Consider the following 21,520-nt stretch of genomic DNA (forward strand, 5'->3'; position numbering starts at 1 on the left):
GCTATGGCAAAGCTAGCGAAGGCCACCTTAGGCAAGGCAAGGCTAGCTAAGGCTACCTTAGGCAAGACAAGGCTAGCTCAGGCAAGGCAAGTCTAGCTGTGGCAAGGCAAGGCTAGCTGAGGCAAGGCAAGGCAAGGCTAGCTGAGGCAAGGCCAGACTAGGCAAGGCTCGCTAAGGCAAGGCCAGGCACTGCTAGCTGAGTCAAGGCCAGACCAGGCAAGGCAAGGCAAGGCCAGGCAAGGCTAGCTGAGGCAAGGCAAGGCCAGGCAATTCTAGCTGAGGCAAGACTAGCTAACACAAGGCAAAGCAAGCTAAGGCAAGGTAAGCTAAAGCAAGGCAATACTACCTATGGCAAGGCAAGGCTAGCGAAGGCTAAGTGTGCCAAGGCAAAGCTAGCAAAGGCAAGACTAGCTGAGGCAAGGCAAGGCTAGCTAATGGAAGCTAAGGTAAGACAGGCTAAGGCAGGCTAACGCAAGGCTAGCTGAGGAATGGCAAGGCTAGATAAGGGAAGCTATGGCAAGGCTAGCTAAGACAAACTAAGGCAAGGCTAGCTAAGACAGGCTAAGGCAAGGCTAGCTAAGGCAGGCTAAGGCAAGGCTAGCTAAGGCAAGGCTAGCCAAGGCTAGCTAAGGCAAGGCAAGGCTAGCTAAGACAAACTACGGCAAGGCTAGCTAAGACAGACTAAGGCAAGGCTAGCTAATACAAGCTAAGTCAAGGCTAGCTAAGGCAAGGCGAACTAAGGAAAGGCAAGGCTACCTATGACAAGCTAAGGAAGGCTAGCTAAGGCTACGTAAGACAAGGCAAGGCTACCTGAGGCTCGCTAAGGCTAGGCAAGGGGAGGCAAGGCTAGCTAAGGCTAGCTAAGGCGAGCTAAGCCTAGCTGAGGCAAGGACAGGCCAGGCAATGCTCGCTAAGACAAGGCAAGGCCAGGCAAGTCTAGCTGAGGCAAGGCCAGGCAAGGCCAAACAAGGCAAGGCAGCTGAGGGAAGGCCAGACCAGGCAAGTCCAGACCAGGCAAGGCCAGAACAGGCAAGGCCAGACCAGGCAAGGCCAGGCCAGGCCAGGCCAGGCAAGGCAAGGCAAGCACAGGCAAGGCTAGCTGAGGCAAGGCAAGGCCAGGCAAGGCTAGCTAAGGCAAGGCTAGCTAAGGCAAGGCAAAGCAAGCTAAGGCAAGGCAAGCTAAAGCAAGGCAATGCTAGCTATGGCAAGGCAAGGCTAGCGAAGGCTAACTGTGGCGAGGCAAGTCTAGCAAAGGCAAGACTAGCTAAGGCAAAGCAAGGCTACCTAATGAAAGCTAAGGCAAGCCTAGCTAAGACAGGCTAAGGCCAGACCAGGCAAGGCAAGGCTAGCCAAGGCTAGCTATAGCAAGCTGAGGCAAGGCTAGATGAGGCAAGCTAAGGCAAGGCTGGCTGAGGTAAGGCAAGGCAAGGCTAGCTGAGGCAATCTATGGCAAGGCTCTTGAAGGCTAGCTAAGGTCAGGAAAGCTAGCTAAGGCAAGCTAAGGCATGCCTAGCTAAGACAAGCTAAGGCAAGGCAAGGCTAATTGAGGCAAGGCAAGGCTAGCTGAGGCAAGGCAAGCTAAGGCAAGGCCAGGAAAGGCAAGTTAAAGCAAGGCTAGCTGAGGCAATGCAAGCTAAGTAAAGGATAGCTAAGGCAAGGATAGCTAAGTCAAGCCTAGCTAAGGCAAGGCCAACTAAGGACAGGCAAGGCTACATATGACAAGCTAAGGAAGGCTAGCTAAGGCTGCCTAAGAAAAGAAAAGTCTAGCTAAGCCAATCTAAGGCAAGGCAAGGCTAGCTGAGGCTAGCCAAGGCTAGGCAAGGCTAGGCAAGGCTAGCTAAGGCTAGCTAAGGCGAGCTAAGGCTAGCTGAGGCAAGGCCAGGCAAGGCAAGGCTCGCTAAGACAAGGAAGGCCAGGCAAGGCTAGCTGAGCCAAGGCAAGGCCAGGCAAGGCTAGCTGAGGCAAGGCAAGGCAAGGCTAGCCCAGGCAAGGATAGCCCACGCAAGGCTAGCTGAGGCAAGGCCAGACCAGGCAGGGCCAGACCAAGCAAGGCAAGGCCAGGCAAGACAGGCAAGGCTAGCTGAGGCAAGGCTACCTGAGGCAAGGCTAGCTAAGGCAAGGCTAGCGAAGACAAGGCAAAGCAAGCTAAGGCAAGGAAGCTAAAGCAAGGCAATGCTAGCTATGGCAAGGCAAGGCTAGCCAAGGCTAACTGTGGCAATGCAAGGCTAGCTAAGGCTAGCTCAGGCAAGGCAAGACTACCTAAGGCAAGGCAAGGTTACCTAATGAACGCTAGGGCAAGCCTAGCTAACAAGGCTAAGGCCCACTAGCTAACGCAAGGCTAGCCAAGGCTAGCTGAGGCAAGGCAAGGCAAGGCTAGCTGAGGCAAGGCAAGGCTAGCTGAGGCAAGGCAAGGCAAGGCTAGCTGAGGCAAGGCAAGACTAGGTGAGGCAAGCTAAGGCAAGGCAAGGCTAGCTGCAGCAAGCTAAGCAAGGCTAGAGAAGGCTAGCTAAGGTCAGGCAAAGCTTGCTAAGGCAAGCTATAGTGAAGATATCAAAGCAAGCTAAGGAAGGCAAGGCTAGCTGAGGAAAGGCTAGCTAAGGCCATGCAAGCTAAGGCAAGGCAACTCAAGTTAAAACAATGCTAGCTTAGGCAATGCAAGCTAAGGAAAGGCTAGCTACGGCAAGGCTAGCTAAGTCAAGGCAAGGCTACATAGGACAAGCTATGGAAAGGCTAGCTAAACCTACCTAAGACAAGCCAAGGCTAGCTAAGGCTACCTAAGGCCAAGCAAGGCTGGCTGAGGCAAGGCAAGGCCAGGCCAGGCAAGGCTCGCTAAGGCAAGGCAAGGCAAGGCAAAGCTAGCTGAGTCAAGGCCAGACCAGGCAAGGCAAGGCCAGGCCAGGCAAGGCTAGCTGAGGCAAGGCAAGGCCAGGCAATTCTAGCTGAGGCAAGACTAGATAACACAAGGCAAAGCAAGCTAAGGCAAGGTAAGCTAAAGCAAGGCAACACTACCTATGGCAAGGCAAGGCTAGCGAAGGCTAACTGTGCCAAGGCAAGACTAGCAAAGGCAAGACTAACTCACACAAGGCAAGGCTACCTAATGAAAGCTAAGGCAAGCCTAGCTAAGACAGGCTAAGGCAAGGCTAGCAGCTAAGGCAAGGCAAGGCTAGCTAATGGAAGCTAAGGTAAGCCTAGCTAAGGCAGGCTAAGGCAAGCTAGCTGAGGCAGGCAAGCTAGATAGGCAAGCTACGGCAAGGCTAGCTAAGACAAACTAAGGCAAGGCTATTGCCTTAGCTTGCAATAGCTAGCCTTGGCTAGCCTTGCCTTAGCTAGTAGGCCTTAGCCTGTCTTAGCTAGGCTTTCCCTAGCATTCATTAGGTAGCCTTGCCTTGCCTTAGGTAGTCTTGCCTTGCCTGAGCTAGCCTTAGCTAGCCTTGCCTTGCCAAGTTAGCCTTCGCTAGCCCTGCCTTGCCATAACTGGCATTGCCTTGCTTTAGCTGCCTTGCCTTAGCTTGCTTTGCCTTGTCTTCGCTAGCCTTGCCTTAGCTAGCCTTGCCTGGCCTTGCCTTGCCTCAGCTAGCCTTGCCTGGCCTTGCCTTGCCTCAGCTAGCCTTGCCTGTCCTTGCCTTGCCTTGCCTGGTCTGGCCTTGCCTGGTCTGGCCTTGCCTCATCCAGCCTTGCCTGGGCTATCCTTGCCTCAGCTAGCTTGCCTGCCTTACCTTGACTTGCTGCTCTGCCTTGCTGTTGATCTTGCCTCAGCTAGCCTTGCCTCTGCTAGCCTTGCCTGGGTTAGCCTTGCGTCAGCTAGCCTTGCCTGGCCTTGCCTCAGCTAGCCTTGCCTGGCCTTGCCTTGCCTCAGCTAGCCTTGCCTTGCCTTAGCTAGTCTTAGCTAGGCACGCCTTAGCTTGCCTTAGCTAGCTTTGCCTGAGCTTAGCTAGCCTTCAAGAGCCTTGCCATAGATTGCCTCACCTAGCCTTGCCTTGCCTTAGCTTGTGTACCAGGCTAGCCTTGCCTTACTTGCCTCACCTAGTCTTGCATTGCCTCAGCTAGCCTTGCCTTGCCTTGCCTTAGCTAGCCTTGGCTAGCATTGCCTTACCTAGCCTGGCCTTAGCCTGTCTTAGCTAGGCTTGGCTTAGCTTTCATTAGCCAGCCTGGCCTTGCCTTAGCTAGCCTTGGCTAGACTTGCCTTGCCTTAGCTAGCCTTAGCTAGCCTTGCCTTGCCTTAGCTAGCATTGCCTTAGGTAGCCTTGGCTTAGCTAGCCTTAGCTAGCCTTGCCTTGCCTTAGCTTGTCTTAGCTAGCTTTGCCTGACCTTGGCTAGCCTTCACTAGCCTTGCCTTAGATTGCCTCACCTAGACTTGCCTTGCCTTAGCTTGCTGCACCTAGCTAGCCTTGCCTTAGCTTGCCTCACATGGTCTTGCCTTGCCTCAGCTAGCCTTGCCTTGCCTTGCCTCAGCTAGACTTGCCTTGCCATAGCGAGACTTGCCTTGCCTGAGCTAGCCTGGCCTTGCCTTAGCAAGCATTAGGTAACCCTAGCTAGCCGTACATTAGGTAGATTTAGGTAGCTTTAGCTAGCCTTTCTAAGGTAGCCTTAGCTAGCCTTGCATTGCCTAAGGTAGCCTTAGCTAGCCTTGCCATACCTTTTAATAGCTAGCCTTGCCTTAGTTTGTCTTAGCTAGCCTTGCCTTGCCTTAGCTAGCCTTGGCTAGCCTTGCCTTAGCTAGCCTTGCCTTGGCCTGTCTTAGCTAGCTGAGGCAAGGCGAGGCAAGGCTAGCTGAGGCAAGGCGAGGCAAGGCTAGCTGAGGCAAGGCAAGGCTGGAAGAGGCAAGGCAAGGCTAGCGGAGGCAAGCTAAGGCAAGGCAAGGCTAGCTGCAGCAAGCTAAGGCAAGGCTAGTGAAGGCTAGCTAAGGTCAGGCAAAGCTAGCTAAGGCAAGCTAAGGTGAAGCTATCTAAGACTAGCTAAGGAAGGCAAGGCTTGCTGAGGCAAGTCAAGGCTAGCTAAGGCAATGCAAGTTAAGGCAAGGGAAGGTAAGTTAAAAAAATGCTAGCTTAGGCAAGCCTACCTTAGACAATACAAGCTAAGGAAAGGCTAGCTAAGGCGAGGATAGCTAAGTCAAGGCTAGCTAAGGCAAGGCTAGCTAAGGCAAGGCAAGGTTACCTAGGACAAGTTAAGAAAAGGCTAGCTAAGGCTACCTAAACAAGCCAAGGCTAGCTAAGGCTACCTAAGATAAGCCAAGGCTAGCTAAGGCTACTTAAGGCTAGGCAAGGCTCGCTAAGGCTACCTAAGGCAAGGCAAGGCTACCTAAGGCTAGCTAAGGCTAGCTGAGACAAGGACAGGCCAGGCAAGGCTCGCTAAGGCAAGGACAGGCCAGGCAAGGCTAGCTGAGGCAAGGCCAGACCAGGCAAGGCAAGGCAAGGCAAGGCCAGGCAAGGGTACCTGAGGCAAGGCCAGACCAGGCAAGGACAGGCCAGGCAAGGCTAACTGATGCAAGGCAAGGCCGGGCAATTCTAGCTGAGGCACGACTAGCTAACACAAGGCAAAGCAGGCTAAGGCAAGGTAAGCTAAAGCAAGGCAATACTACCTATGGCAAGGCAAGGCTAGCGAAGGCTAAGTGTGCCAAGGCAAAGCTAGCAAAGGCAAGACTAGCTGAGGCAAGGCAAGGCTAGCTAATGGAAGCTAAGGTAAGACAGGCTAAGGCAGGCTAACGCAAGGCTAGCTGAGGAATGGCAAGGCTAGATAAGGGAAGCTATGGCAAGGCTAGCTAAGACAAACTAAGGCAAGGCTAGCGAAGACAGGCTAAGGCAAGGCTAGCTAAGGCAGGCTAAGGCAAGGCTAGCTAAGGCAAGGCTAGCCAAGGCTAGCTAAGGCAAGGCAAGGCTAGCTAAGACAAACTACGGCAAGGCTAGCTAAGACAGACTAAGGCAAGGCTAGCTAATACAAGCTAAGTCAAGGCTAGCTAAGGCAAGGCGAACTAAGGAAAGGCAAGGCTACCTATGACAAGCTAAGGAAGGCTAGCTAAGGCTACGTAAGACAAGGCAAGGCTACCTGAGGCTCGCTAAGGCTAGGCAAGGGGAGGCAAGGCTAGCTAAGGCTAGCTAAGGCGAGCTAAGCCTAGCTGAGGCAAGGACAGGCCAGGCAATGCTCGCTAAGACAAGGCAAGGCCAGGCAAGTCTAGCTGAGGCAAGGCCAGGCAAGGCCAAACAAGGCAAGGCAGCTGAGGGAAGGCCAGACCAGGCAAGTCCAGACCAGGCAAGGCCAGAACAGGCAAGGCCAGACCAGGCAAGGCCAGGCCAGGCCAGGCAAGGCAAGGCAAGGCAAGCACAGGCAAGGCTAGCTGAGGCAAGGCAAGGCCAGGCAAGGCTAGCTAAGGCAAGGCTAGCTAAGGCAAGGCAAAGCAAGCTAAGGCAAGGCAAGCTAAAGCAAGGCAATGCTAGCTATGGCAAGGCAAGGCTAGCGAAGGCTAACTGTGGCAAGGCAAGTCTAGCAAAGGCAAGACTAGCTAAGGCAAGGCAAGGCTACCTAATGAAAGCTAAGGCAAGCCTAGCTAAGACAGGCTAAGGCCAGACCAGGCAAGGCAAGGCTAGCCAAGGCTAGCTATTGCAAGCTGAGGCAAGGCTAGATGAGGCAAGCTAAGGCAAGGCTGGCTGAGGTAAGGCAAGGCAAGGCTAGCTGAGGCAATCTATGGCAAGGCTCTTGAAGGCTAGCTAAGGTCAGGAAAGCTAGCTAAGGCAAGCTAAGGCATGCCTAGCTAAGACAAGCTAAGGCAAGGCAAGGCTAATTGAGGCAAGGCAAGGCTAGCTGAGGCAAGGCAAGCTAAGGCAAGGCCAGGAAAGGCAAGTTAAAGCAAGGCTAGCTGAGGCAATGCAAGCTAAGTAAAGGATAGCTAAGGCAAGGATAGCTAAGTCAAGCCTAGCTAAGGCAAGGCCAACTAAGGAAAGGCAAGGCTACATATGACAAGCTAAGGAAGGCTAGCTAAGGCTGCCTAAGACAAGAAAAGTCTAGCTAAGGCTATCTAAGGCAAGGCAAGGCTAGCTGAGGCTAGCCAAGGCTAGGCAAGGCTAGGCAAGGCTAGCTAAGGCTAGCTAAGGCGAGGCTAGGCTAGCTGAGGCAAGGCCAGGCAAGGCAAGGCTCGCTAAGACAAGGAAGGCCAGGCAAGGCTAGCTGAGCCAAGGCAAGGCCAGGCAAGGCTAGCTGAGGCAAGGCAAGGCAAGGCTAGCCCAGGCAAGGATAGCCCACGCAAGGCTAGCTGAGGCAAGGCCAGACCAGGCAGGGCCAGACCAAGCAAGGCAAGGCCAGGCAAGACAGGCAAGGCTAGCTAAGGCAAGGCTAGCGAAGACAAGGCAAGCAAGCTAAGGCAAGGCAAGCTAAAGCAAGGCAATGCTAGCTATGGCAAGGCAAGGCTAGCGAAGGCTAACTGTGGCAATGCAAGGCTAGCTAAGGCTAGCTCAGGCAAGGCAAGACTACCTAAGGCAAGGCAAGGTTACCTAATGAACGCTAGGGCAAGCCTAGCTAACACAGGCTAAGGCCCACTAGCTAACGCAAGGCTAGCCAAGGCTAGCTGAGGCAAGGCAAGGCAAGGCTAGCTGAGGCAAGGCAAGGCTAGCTGAGGCAAGGCAAGGCAAGGCTAGCTGAGGCAAGGCAAGACTAGGTGAGGCAAGGCAAGGCAAGGCAAAGCTAGCTGAGTCAAGGCCAGACCAGGCAAGGCAAGGCCAGGCCAGGCAAGGCTAGCTGAGGCAAGGCAAGGCCAGGCAATTCTAGCTGAGGCAAGACTAGATAACACAAGGCAAAGCAAGCTAAGGCAAGGTAAGCTAAAGCAAGGCAACACTACCTATGGCAAGGCAAGGCTAGCGAAGGCTAACTGTGCCAAGGCAAGGCTAGCAAAGGCAAGACTAACTCAGACAAGGCAAGGCTACCTAATGAAAGCTAAGGCAAGCCTAGCTAAGACAGGCTAAGGCAAGGCTAGCCAAGGCTAGCTAAGGCAAGGCAAGGCTAGCTAATGGAAGCTAAGGTAAGCCTAGCTAAGGCAGGCTAAGGCAAGGCTAACTGAGGCAAGGCAAGGCTAGATAAGGCAAGCTACGGCAAGGCTAGCTATTGCAAGCTAAGGCAATAGCCTTGCCTTAGTTTGTCTTAGCTAGCCTTGGCTAGCCTTGCCTTAGCTAGTGGGCCTTAGCCTGTCTTAGCTAGGCTTGCCCTAGCATTCATTAGGTAGCCTTGCCTTGCCTTAGGTAGTCTTGCCTTGCCTGAGCTAGCCTTAGCTAGCCTTGTCTTGCCAAGTTAGCCTTCGCTAGCCCTGCCTTGCCATAACTAGCATTGCCTTGCTTTAGCTGCCTTGCCTTAGCTTGCTTTGCCTTGTCTTCGCTAGCCTTGCCTTAGCTAGCCTTGCCTGGCCTTGCCTTGCCTCAGCTAGCCTTGCCTGGCCTTGCCTTGCCTCAGCTAGCCTTGCCTGTCCTTGCCTTGCTTTGCCTGTTCTGGCCTTGCCTGGCCTTGCCTTGCCTTAGCTAGCCTTGCCTGGGCTATACTTGCCTCAGCTAGCCTTGCCTGGTCTTGCCTCAGCTAGCCTTGCCTTGCCTTGCCTCAGATAGCCTTGCCTGGGCTATCCTTGCCTCAGCTAGCCTTGCCTGGCCTTACCTTGACTTGCCTGCTCTGGCCTTGCCTGGTCTGATCTTGCCTCAGCTAGCCTTGCCTCTGCTAGCCTTGCCTGGGTTAGCCTTGCGTCAGCTAGCCTTGCCTGGCCTTGCCTCAGCTAGCCTTGCCTGGCCTTGCCTTGCCTCAGCTAGCCTTGCCTTGCCTTAGCTAGTCTTAGCTAGGCACGCCTTAGCTTGCCTTAGCTAGCTTTGCCTGAGCTTAGCTAGCCTTCAAGAGCCTTGCCATAGATTGCCTCACCTAGCCTTGCCTTGCCTTAGCTTGTGTACCAGGCTAGCCTTGCCTTACTTGCCTCACCTAGTCTTGCATTGCCTCAGCTAGCCTTGCCTTGCCTTGCCTTAGCTAGCCTTGGCTAGCATTGCCTTACCTAGCCTGGCCTTAGCCTGTCTTAGCTAGGCTTGGCTTAGCTTTCATTAGCTAGCCTGGCCTTGCCTTAGCTAGCCTTGGCTAGACTTGCCTTGCCTTAGCTAGCCTTAGCTAGCCTTGCCTTGCCTTAGCTAGCATTGCCTTAGGTAGCCTTGGCTTAGCTAGCCTTAGCTAGCCTTGCCTTGCCTTAGCTTGTCTTAGCTAGCTTTGCCTGACCTTGGCTAGCCTTCACTAGCCTTGCCTTAGATTGCCTCACCTAGACTTGCCTTGCCTTAGCTTGCTGCACCTAGCTAGCCTTGCCTTAGCTTGCCTCACATGGTCTTGCCTTGCCTCAGCTAGCCTTGCCTTGCCTTGCCTCAGCTAGACTTGCCTTGCCATAGCGAGACTTGCCTTGCCTGAGCTAGCCTGGCCTTGCCTTAGCAAGCATTAGGTAGCCTTAGCTAGCCGTACATTAGGTAGATTTAGGTAGCTTTAGCTAGCCTTTCTAAGGTAGCCTTAGCTAGCCTTGCATTGCCTAAGGTAGCCTTAGCTAGCCTTGCCATACCTTTTAATAGCTAGCCTTGCCTTAGTTTGTCTTAGCTAGCCTTGCCTTGCCTTAGCTAGCCTTGGCTAGCCTTGCCTTAGCTAGCCTTGCCTTGGCCTGTCTTAGCTAGCTGAGGCAAGGCAAGGCAAGGCTAGCTGAGGCAAGGCGAGGCAAGGCTAGCTGAGGCAAGGCAAGGCTGGCTGAGGCAAGGCAAGGCAAGGCTAGCTGAGGCAAGGCAAGGCTAGCGGAGGCAAGCTAAGGCAAGGCAAGGCTAGCGGAGGCAAGCTAAGGCAAGGCTAGTGAAGGCTAGCTAAGGTCAGGCAAAGCTAGCTTTGGCAAGCTAAGGTGAAGCTATCTAAGACTAGCTAAGGAAGGCAAGGCTTGCTGAGGCAAGTCAAGGCTAGCTAAGGCAATGCAAGTTAAGGCAAGGCAACTCAAGTTAAAACAATGCTAGCTTAGGCAAGCCTACCTTAGGCAATGCAAATTAAGGAAAGGCTAGCTAAGGCAAGGATAGCTAAGTCAAGGCTAGCTAAGGCAAGGCTAGCTAAGGCAAGGCAAGGTTACCTAGGACAAGTTAAGAAAAGGCTAGCTAAGGCTACCTAAGACAAGCCAAGGCTAGCTAAGGCTACCTAAGATAAGCCAAGGCTAGCTAAGGCTACTTAAGGCTAGGCAAGGCTCGCTAAGGCTACCTAAGGCAAGGCAAGGCTACCTAAGGCTATCTAAGGCTAGCTAAGGCTAGCTGAGACAAGGACAGGCCAGGCAAGGCTCGCTAAGGCAAGGACAGGCCAGGCAAGGCTAGCTGAGGCAAGGCCAGACCAGGCAAGGCAAGGCAAGGCAAGGCCAGGCAAGGGTACCTGAGGCAAGGCCAGACCAGGCAAGGACAGGCCAGGCAAGGCTAACTGATGCAAGGCAAGGCCAGGCAATTCTAGCTGAGGCACGACTAGCTAACACAAGGCAAAGCAGGCTAAGGCAAGGTAAGCTAAAGCAAGGCAACACTACCTATGGCAAGGCAAGGCTAGTGAAGCCTAACTGTGCCAAGGCAAGGCTAGCAAAGGCAAGAATAGATAAGGCAAGGCAAGGATACCTAATGAAAGCTAAGGCAAGCCAAGGCTACCTGAGGCAAGGCAAGGCTAGATAAGGCAAGCTACGGCAAGGCTAGCTAAGACAAGGCTAGCCAAGGCTAGCTATTGCAAGCTGAGGCAAGGCTAGCTGAGGCAAGGCAAGGCAAGGCTAGCTGAGGCAAGGCAAGGCGATTCAAGGCTAGCTGAGGCAAGGCAAGGCTAGTTGAGGCAAGGCAAGTCTAGCTGTGGCAAGGCAAGGCTAGCTAATGCAAGGCAAGGCCGGCTGAGGCAAGGCAAGGCAAGGCTAGTTGAGGCGAGGCAAGGCAAGGCTAGGTGAGGAAGCTAAGGCAAGGCTAGTGAAGGCTAGCTAAGGTCAGGCAAAGCTAGCTAAAGCAAGCTAAGGTGAAGCTATCTAAGACAAGCTAAAGAAGGCAAGGCTAGCTGAGGCAAGTCAAGGCTAGCTAAGGCAATGCAAGCTAAGGTAAGGAAAGGCAAGTTAAAACAATGCTAGCTTAGGCAAGCCTAGCTTAGGCAATGCAAGCTAAGGAAAGCCTAGCTAAGGCAAGGCTAGCTAAGGCAAGGCAAGGCTACCTAGGACAAGTTAAGAAAAGGCTAGCTAAGGCTACCTAAAACAAGCCAATGCTACCTAAGGCTACCTAAGATAAGCCAAGGTTAGTTAAGGCTACTTAAGGCCAGGCAAGGCTCGCTAAGGCTACCTAAGGCAAGGCAAGGCTACCTAAGGCTAGCTAAGGCTAGCTGAGACAAGGACAGGCCAGGCAAGGCTCGCTAAGGCAAGGACATGCCAGGCAAGGCTAGCTGAGGCAAGGCCAGACCAGGCAAGGCAAGGCCAGGCCAGGCAAGGCTAGCTGAGGCAAGGCCAGACCAGGCAATGCCAGGCCAGGCAAGGCTAACTGATGCAAGGCAAGGCCATGCAATTCTAGCTGAGGCAAGACTAGCTAACACAAGGCAAAGCAAGCTAAGGCAAGGTAAGCTAAAGCAAGGCAACACTACCTATGGCAAGGCAAGGCTAGCGAAGCCTAACTGTGCCAAGGCAAGTCTAGCAAAGGCAAGACTAACTCAGACAAGGCAAGGCTACCTAATGAAAGCTAAGGCAAGCCTAGCTAAGACAGGCTAAAGCAAGGCTAGCCAAGGCTAGCTAAGGCAAGGCAAGGCTAGCTAATGGAAGCTAAGGTAAGCCTAGCTAAGGCAGGCTAAGGCAAGGCTAACTGAGGCAAGGCAAGGCTAGATAAGGCAAGCTACGGCAAGGCTAGCTAAGACAAACTAAGGCAAGGCTATTGCCTTAGCTTGCAATAGCTAGCCTTGGCTAGCCTTGCCTTAGCTAGTGGGCCTTAGCCTGTCTTAGCTAGGCTTGCCCTAGCTTTCATTAGGTAGCCTTGCCTTGCCTTAGCTAGTCTTGCCTTGCCTGAGCTAGCCTTATCTAGCCTTGCCTTTCCACAGTTAGCCTTCGCTAGCTTTATCTTGCGATAGCTAGCATTGCCTTGCTTTAGCTGCCTTGCCTTAGCTTGCTTTGCCTTGTCTTCGCTAGCCTTGCCTTAGCTAGCCTTGCCTGGCCTTGCCTTGCCTGAGCTAGCCTTGCCTTTCCTTTCCTTGCCTTGCCTTGCCTTGCCTTGCCTTGCCTTGCCTTGCCTTGCCTTGCCTTACCTTGCCTCAGTTAGCCTTTCCTTGCCTTGCCTCAGCTAGCCTTCCTGGCCTTGCCTTGTCTCAGCTAGCCTTGCCTGTCCTTTCCTTGCCTTGCCTTGCCTTGCCTTGCCTTGCCTTGCCTGGTCTGGCCTTGCCTCAGCCAGCCTTGCCTGAGCTAGCCTTGCCTCAGCTAGCCTTGCCTTGCCTTGCCTCAGCTAGCCTTGCCTGGCCTTGCCTTGCCTCAGCTAGCCATTCCTGGCCTTGCCTTGCCTTGCTTGGTCTGGCCTTGCCTGTTCTGGCCTTGCCTCAGCTAGCCTTGCCTGGGTTAGCCTTTCCTCAGCTAGCCTTGCCTGGCCTTGCCTCAGGTACCCTTGCCTTGCCTTGCCTCAGGTACCCTTGCCTTGCCTTGCCTCAGCTAGCCTTGCCTGGCCTTGCCTTGCCTGGCCTGGTCTGCCCTTGCCTGGTCTGGCCTTGCCTCAGCTAGCCTTGCCTTGCCTTGCCTAGCCTTAGCTAGCCTCAGCTAGCCTTGCCTTGCCTTAGGTAGCCTTAGCTAGCCTTTTCTTGTCTTAAGTAGCCTTAGCTAGCCTTCCAAGCTTGTCATAGGTATCCTTGCCTTTCCTTAGTTGGCCTTGCCTTAGTAGCCTTGCCTTAGCTTGCCTTGCCTCAGCTAGCCTTGCCTTCCTTAGCTTGTCTTAGCTAGGCACGCCTTAGCTTGCCTTAGCTAGCTTTGCCTGACCTTAGCTAGCCTTCAAGAGCCTTGCCATAGATTGCCTCACCTAGCCTTGCCTTGCCTTAGCTTGTGCACCAGGCTAGCCTTGCCTTAGCTTGCCTCACCTAGTCTTGCATTGCCTCAGCTAGCCTTGCCTTGCCTTGCCTTAGCTAGCCTTGGCTAGCATTGCCTTACCTAGCCTGGCCTTAGCCTGTCTTAGCTAGGCTTGACTTAGCTTTCATTAGCTAGCCTGGCCTTGCCTTAGATAGCCTTGGATATTCTTGCCTTGCCTTAGCTAGCCTTAGCTAGCCTTGCCTTGCCTTAGCTAGCATTGCCTTAGGTAGCCTTGCCTTAGCTTGCCTCACCTGATTTTGCCTTGCCTGAGCTAGCATGGCCTTGCCTTAGCAAGCATTAGGTAGCCTTAGCTAGCCTTGCATTAGGTAGCTTTAGGTAGCCTTAGCTAGCCTTGCCTTGCCTAAGGTAGCCTTAGCTAGCCTTGCCATAGCTTGTATTAGCTAGCCTTGCCTTAGTTTGTCTTAGCTAGCCTTGCCTTGCCTTAGCTAGCCTTGGCTAGCCTTGCCTTAGCTAGCCTTGCCTTAGCCTGTCTTAGCTAGCTGAGGCAAGGCAAGGCAAGGCTAGCTGAGGCAAGGCAAGGCTAGTTAAGGTAAGGCAAGGCTAGCTGAGGCAAGGCAAGGCAAGGCTAGCTAAGGCAAGGCAAGGCAAGGCTAGCTGAGGCAAGGCAAGGCTAGCGGAGGCAAGCTAAGGCAAGGCAAGGCTAGCTGCAGCAAGCTAAGGCAAGGCTAGTGAAGGCTAGCTAAGGTCAGGCAAAGCTAGCTAAGGCAAGCTATCGTGAAGCTATCTAAGACAAGCTAAGGAAGGCAAGGCTAGCTGAGGCAAGTCAAGGCTAGCTAAGGCAATGCAAGCTAAGGCAAGGCAAGGCAAGTTAAAACAATGCTAGCTTAGGCAAGCCTACCTTAGGCAATGCAAGCTAAGGAAAGGCTAGCTAAGGCAAGGAAGCTAAGTAAAGGCTAGCGAAGGCAAGGCTAGCTAAGGCAAGGCAAGGCTACCTAGGACAAGCTAAGGAAAGGCTAGCTAAGGCTAGCTAAGACAAGCCAAGGCTCGCTAAGGCTACCTAAAGCCAGGCAAGGCTAGCTAAGGCTAGCTAATGCAAGGACAGGCCAGGCAAAGCTCGCTAAGGCAAGGCAAGGCCAGGCAAGGCTAGCTGAGGCAAGGCCAGACCAGGCAAGGCAAGGCCAGGCCAGGCAAGGCTAGCTGAGGCAAGGCAAGCCCATGCAATTCTAGCTGAGGCAAGACTAGCTAACACAAGGCAAAGCAGGCTAAGGCAAGGTAAGCTAAAGCAAGGCAACACTACCTATGGCAAGGCAAGGCTAGCGAAGGCTACCTGTGCCAAGGCAAGGCTAGCAAAGGCAAGAATAGATAAGGCAAGGCAAGGCTACCTAATGAAAGCTAAGGCAAGCCTAGCTAAGACAGGCTAAGGCAAGGCTAGCCAAGGCTAGCTAAGGCAAGGCAAGGCTAGCTAATGGAAGCTAAGGTATGCCTAGCTAAGGCAGGCTAAGGCAAGGCTAGCTGAGGCAAGGCAAGGCTAGATAAGGCAAGCTACGGCAAGGCTAGCTAAGACAAACTAAGGCAAGGCTAGCTAAGACAAACTAAGGCAAGCCTAGCTAATACAAGCTATGGCAAGGCTAGCTAAGGCTACCTTAGGCAAGGCAAGGCTAGCTAATGCTACCTTAGGCAAGGCTAGCTAAAACTACCTAAAGCTACCTAAGGCAAGGCTAGCTAAGGCTACCTAATGCTCGCTAAGGCAAGGCAAGGCTAGCTCAGGCAAGGCAATTGTAGCTGTGGCAAGGCAAGGCTAGCTCAGGCAAGGCAAGGCAAGGCTAGCTGAGGCAAGGCAAGACCAGGTGAGGCAAGCTATGGCATGGCTAGCTAGGTGCAGCAAGCTAAGGCAAGGCAAGTCTAGGTGAGGCAATCTAAGGCAAGGCTCTTGAAGGCTAGCCAATGTCAGGCAAAGCTAGCTAAGACAAGCTAAGGCAAGGCAAGGCTAGCTAAGCCTTGTTAAGACAAGGCAAGGCTAGCTAAGGCTAGCTAAGTCAAGGCTACCTAAGGCAAGGCTAGCTAAGGCAAGGCAAGTCTAGCTAATGCTACCTCAAGCAAGGCAAGGCTAGCTAAGACTAGCTAAGGCAAGGCAAGGCTACCTATGCAAGGCTAGGTAGCGCTAGCTAAGGCAAAGGCAAGGCTAGCTAAGGCTACCCAAGGCAAGGCAAGGCTACCTAAGGCTAGCTAAGTCAAGGCTACCTAAGGCAAGGCTAGCTAAGGCAAGGCAAGGCAAGGCAAGACTAGCTAAGGCAAGGCAAGGCTAGCTAATGCTACCTAAAGCAAGCAAGGCTAGCTAAGACCAGCTAAGGAAAGCAAGGCTACCTATGCAAGGCTAGGTTTCGCTAGCTAAGGCAAAGGCAAGGCTAGCTAAGGCAAAGGCAAATGCAAGGCTATCTAAGGCAGAGGCAAAGGCAACTCTGCCCTGCATCCTGTTACTAGATATCTTATGAAGGTTCAAATGGACTTCTATATCCTCTGTGTGCATCTCGGCATGCCATCTACTTCATCATATTCGGCAACCAAATATTCCCATTTCTGACTCATGCACCCCAGTCAACCACATAACCTGCAATTCTATCCATGGTTGGAGTTATGTCCAGGGGTTCCTGAGGTGGCGGAAGGAGGTCTTCAAAGAACCCTCATCTAGGTGGTCCATACCTAACTCCTGTGTGTTTCTGCCTGTATTGGTCTGGCTCAATCCATCACCTTCACCAGCCTACACAAACCATGGTGGTTGAAATTACCCTGTCAGCGATGTGTCTAGCCCCATCTCTTATGCAAACTAATGGATGATATGGCCCAACCCTGCCCACCACACACTTGGCAATTATGTACAGCAGTAGGAACTACAGCACAGTTGGGGCAACCCCAATAACTCTTGCTAGGCCTGTCCCGAGCCCTGGTTCCTGTGCATGCCAGTATATGTAGCACACTTGTCCCATGTTTCCCACATCCCATTCAGCTTTTGTACATGCCAATGTGTCCTGTAGCCTTGTTCAACACATAGACCCCACTATCCAGCCCACACAGGTACTTCTGCCTATCCAGCCAGGTCCACCTCCAGCTCTGGTTTTTGTGCTCACCAGTGGCAGCCGCAATGCTTCAGACGGATGCCCACAGTTCCCCTAATATGTCCCCTCCCAGCCCTAGGATCTTGCACTTTCTAGGTGGTTCTGAAATCTAGTTTAATAGAACTTGCCCCCATTGCCATCACTTGCCAGCTGATGATACAAAAAAGCCTAATCAACATGTACTTACTCTGGTTCATGTATGCATGAGTGGATATGGTCACTTAGCCCAGCCAAGCTTTCCCCCTAACACAGTTCACATGTAGGCCAATGAGCTTTATAGCCCTGCCTTGTCTGGTCTGCCCCAATCCCCATTCTCACTCTCAACAGCAGCAGTAGCCCATCAGGGGAGTCCTCCCTGTCCACCCCCTGGGCCTCATGTGTGCTGGTGGGTGTTACAGTCCAGTCTGGCATTGCCCGCTCTACCTTGGCATTTGCCAGCTGGTGCTGTAGCTCAGCCTAGCCTACCTTCAGTTCCAGCCCCAGTCCTAGTGTGAACTGGTTGGTGTTGCAGTCCAACCCCACCTGTCCTGCACCCCATCTTGGTTCTCACATCTGCCAGTGGGTTTTATGACCAGGCCTAGCCTGGCCCACTCAAAGACCTTTAACACTTCCCCTCCTCTACCTACCGGTCTGCCTAGGACCCAAGCACACACAGACATTCCCAGACCCATTCTGCTCTGCCAGCCCCAGTCTAAGTCCCAAGGCTCCTTAGGCACTGCCAAAGTAGAAACTCATTTTAAAAATCTTACAGCCTTTGAAATAGTTTTGAAAAGTGGAATTGACTTACCTACATTTTAACCAGTCACCAAATCCACTTCTCAAGTTGCTGTGGCCCTAAGAAGCAGCAAAGCATATGTAAAAGCTGAACTGTTCCATTACTCTGTAGTCAGGAAGAAAAGGACAAGGCTTTATATATGAGACTATGGTGATGTGCTGGCCTTAAATATACAGACGTAAAAAGCTTTCAACATTTGAACTACTATTCACCTAGAATCAGAGTATAACTCCTTGTTATCCAAGTGGTCCTAGAACAAATATCTAGGCTATAAAAATCAATTTCCGGGCCCGGCGCGGTGGCGCAAGTGGTTAAAGGTCCTCGCCTTGCACGCCCGGGATCCCATATGGGCGCCGGTTCTAATCCCGGCAGCCCCGCTTCCCTTCCAGCTCCCTGCCTGTGGCCCGGGAAAGCAGTCGAGGACGGCCCAAAGCTTTGGGACCCTGCACCCGCGTGGGAGACCCGGAGGAGGCTCCTGGCTTCGGATCGGCATAGTATCGGCCCGTGGCGCTCACTTGGGGAGTGAATCATCGGACGGAAGATCTTCCTCTCTGTCTCTCCTCTCTGTATATCCGCCTTTCCAATGAAAAAAATAATAAAAAATAAATCTTTAAAAAAAAAAATCAATTTCCACTCTATAAGTCAAAGGGGAGGCTTCATTGAGATGTTATGTAACAAACATGAGCTTATTCACTAGCATACCCATGGTTCTCCCCAACTCTCATTACAAGATCAACCCTAGCACATTGGGTTTCCCAGGTTCTGTTATAATCTCATTGCAAACTGGGTTTAGGCATTGCCAGTATTAGAGAGGAATTGGCCAGGTCCTCTAGACAAAGTTAAAGGTAGCATAAAACAAGTGATATTTCAATGAGAAAGCAATGAAGCGACAGCACTTGGTCCAGGAGCTAGGTCAAAGTTGGAATGCCTGTGTTTCAAATTGGAGTGCCTGGGTGTTGTCCCCAGTTCCAGCTTGCTGCTATTGCTAACCCTTGGATGGCACTGGTGGCTCCAATGACAGCTGCTTGCTGTCCATGTGGGAGACCTACTTGGCTTCCTAGATCCTAACTTCAGCCTCATTTGGCCATGGTGGTTGATCAGGGATTGAACCAGCAGACTGAGTGTTCCATAAGTTCTGGAACATGCTTTAACAACACAAAGACTTTAAAGAAGACATCAAGAGAAAAATGCAAAACAATGTGGACAGTTTGTCCAGGAAAAGAATTCATGCTCAGTCTTGGGAAAACAGAGGAAATACAGCAGCTAGCAGATTTGCTCATCAGAAGTAGGAAAGAAAAAGTAACTCTTGAAATAATCTTTTGTTTTTAAAGATTTCTTTGAAAGGGAGGGACACAGACAAATAGAAAAGGAGCAGAGCCAGATGGCGAGAGGGAGCAAGAGCCAGAGCTGGAACCAAAGACAGGACCAGAGACTGAAATAGAAAGACAGATGTTGAAAGAGACATTGAGAGCACAAATCAGCAACGGACACAGACTGGGCCAGTGATAGAGCCAGAGAGAGAGACACAGAGAATCAATGAGAGGGACAATCAGAGAATGACCCAGAGAGAAGTTAGCTCAGAGTAACAGAGCCAGAGGGCAAAGCAGAGAGAATGGGAGGGAAGGAGAGGCCGAGAGGCAGAGACAGGCCAAGAGGCCGCCAGAGACAGGCCAAGAGGCCACCAGAGACAGGCCAAGACAGGCCAAGAGGCCGACAGAGACAGGCCAAGAGGCCGACAGAGACAGGCCAAGAGGCTGACAGAGACAGGCCAAGACAGGCCAAGAGACAGGCTGAGGGGCTGCCAGAGACAGGCCAAGAGACAGGCCGAGAGGCTGACAGAGAGAGGCCGAGAGGCTGACAGAGACAGGCCAACAGAGAGAGGCTGAGAGGCCAACAGAGAGGCCGACAGGCCAGCAGAGAGAGCAAGACCAAGAGAGAGAGGCCAACGGGCCAACAGGCTGCCAGAGACAGGCCAAGAGGCCAAGAGAGAGGCGGGGGCAGAGACAGAGAGAAAAGGGCAGAGAGAGAGAGAGAGAGAGGCAGCCAGACGGCCAGGCCGAAGGGCCAAGGGGCCGGCAGACAGGTCAAGGGGCCAAGGGGCCGAGGAGCCGAGAGAGAGATAGAGAAAGAGAGGCAGAGAGGCTGAGGGGCCATCAGAGAGAGGCCAAGAGTGAGAGAGAGAGGCCAAGAGTGAGAGAGAGAGGCCAAGAGTGAGGGAGAGAAAGAGAGAGGCGGGCCGAGAGTGGGAGGTAGGTGAGAGAGAGAGAGGGGAGGCCGGGGGGGGAGTGGCGAGAGAAAGAGAGAGAAGCCGAGAGTGAGAGAGAGAAGGAGAGAATGAGAAAGAGACAGAGAATGAGAGAGAGAGAGAACGGCCCACAGAGCAAGAGAGATAGTGAGAGAGCGCGACCCACAGAGCGAGAGGCCAACAGAGCAAGAGAGCGAGCGAGAGAGGACGACAGAGTGAGAGAGAGAGAGAGAGAGAGAGAGAGGCTGACAGCCAGAATGAGAGGGTGAGACGGAGGCAGAGAGAGAGCAGTCAGACACAGAGATAGCCAGAGAAAGTAAGAGAGAGAGGAAGAGACACAGAACCAGGGAGTTTCATATAGATACACAGAGGGAGAGAGCCACACTGCAACAGAGAAGGAGACAAAGTCTGAGACAGCCAGAGAAACAGTGAGAGCCAGAGAGCAACAAAGAGCGAGCCAAGGAGACACAGCCAGCCAGCCACAGATTCAAGAGGACAGAGTGAGCCACAGAGACAGACATGGGTAGGGAGAGAAACAGGCGTATCCCAGAGGCAGCAACAGAGCACAGAGATAGTGCTAGAGAGGAGAGACAGGGAGAGAGCCAGAGACAGTGACAGAGAGGGAGAAAGAAAAGGAAACAGAGCCAGCTAGAATCAGAGCCAAGAGGGAGTCCCAAAACCAGAGACACAGGGCCAGTGAGAGACAGAACAAGTGAGCCAGAGACAGACCTTGAGGGACAGAGCACCAGAGAGTGAGCGAGCAACAGAGCCAGTGAAAGCTGAATAGAAAGCTGGAGCTTGGGCACGGCACGGTGGCGCAAGTGGTTAAGGTCCTCGCCTTGCACGCCCAGGATCCCATATGGGCGCCGGTTCTAATCCCAGCAGCCCCGCTTCCCATCCAGCTCCCTGCCTGTGGCCCGGGAAAGCAGTCGAGGACGGAGACCCAGAAGAGGCTCCTGGCTTCGGATCGGCATAGCATCGGCCGTTGCGCTCACTTGGGGAGTGAATCATCGGATGGAAGATCTTCCTCTCTGTCTCTCCTCTCTGTATATCCGCCTTTCCGATAAAAATAAAATAAATCTTTAAAAAAAAAAAAAAAAAAAGAAAGCTGGAGCTTGCCAAAGATGGCAAGCTAGAATGAGAGAGCCAAGGGAAACCAGACATACCCCGTTATGTAGGAGAACTTGAGTTACTAGTACCCAACAGGGACAACAGAGCCCATGCCTCAAACCTGAAGCACACATAGGAGAGATTCTTCATTCTCCTTTCCAATGACAATGATACATTAGGCAGGAACACCGCGGACAACTTTAGGCAGGAACGCTGTGGACACTGAAGTTCAGAAATAACAATCTGGATCACCCCCACCCCCACTCAATGAAAAGAACTCTGAAGTACAAAAGCACTATTGATGAGTGAAGACAGCCTGGAGTCAGTGGTAAATTTGTTATGGAATGTTACCAAAGGAAGAATAGCAGCTATGCCTCTGTATCAGTGATCTGTGTGAAAGTTCTTGGACACACCAAAATAACCCTGTGGGGTATGTTTGAAAATATCTAATAGATGAGTGAAATGAAGCTCGGAGAGTTGGGCACATAGCTGGTGAGCAGCAGTGCCAGCACACTTCTGAACCTTGCATTCTTTTCTACCTGCCCCTATCAGGGACCACTCCATGCCTGCAGCAGACAGTACAGGGTCTACAGCAATGAGGCACAGTGATGGAGATCCATCTTCCATCTACAACATGCCCACAGTAACCAAAGCTAAGCCAGACTAAAGCCAGGAGCCAACAACTCCATTCAGGCCTCCCACGTGGGTGGCAAGAAGCTGGATTTGAAATAGTAGAACTCAAAGCAGCCGCTGTAATAGAGATGTGAGCATCCTAAGCAGGGATGGCCCAAGTCCTTGGGCCCCTGCACTCATAGGACACCCAGAAACTCCTGGCTTCAGATCAACCCAGCTCTGGCCAGTGCAGCCATTTGAGGAATGAACCTGTGGATGGAAAATTTCTTTCACTCACTCACTCACTCACTCACAGAGTAACTCTGCCTTTCAGATATTTTTAAAGACCTGACTTATATTTCAACATGGGTGAACCTTGCGTACATTGTGTTAATGAAGTAAGCCAGCCATAAAGACATTCTAAATAATCTGATCCCACTTGGACACCTACACTTGTCTAATTCAGACAGAAACTGGGACTTGCTAGGGAGGAAGCAAATACAGTGAGTTACTGTCGGAGCACGGAGTTAAATATGGGATGATGAAAAAATTTGGATGGTGGTGATGCTGCCAATACAAGGTGACTATACTTAATGCCACTCAACTATACGTTGACATGGTTAAGATGCTAAATTCCCTGTGTATTTTTA

Source organism: Ochotona curzoniae, unplaced genomic scaffold (assembly GCF_017591425.1).
Source record: "Ochotona curzoniae isolate NIBS_2020 unplaced genomic scaffold, NIBS_Ocur_1.0 scaffold_3223, whole genome shotgun sequence".
NCBI lineage: Eukaryota > Metazoa > Chordata > Mammalia > Lagomorpha > Ochotonidae > Ochotona > Ochotona curzoniae.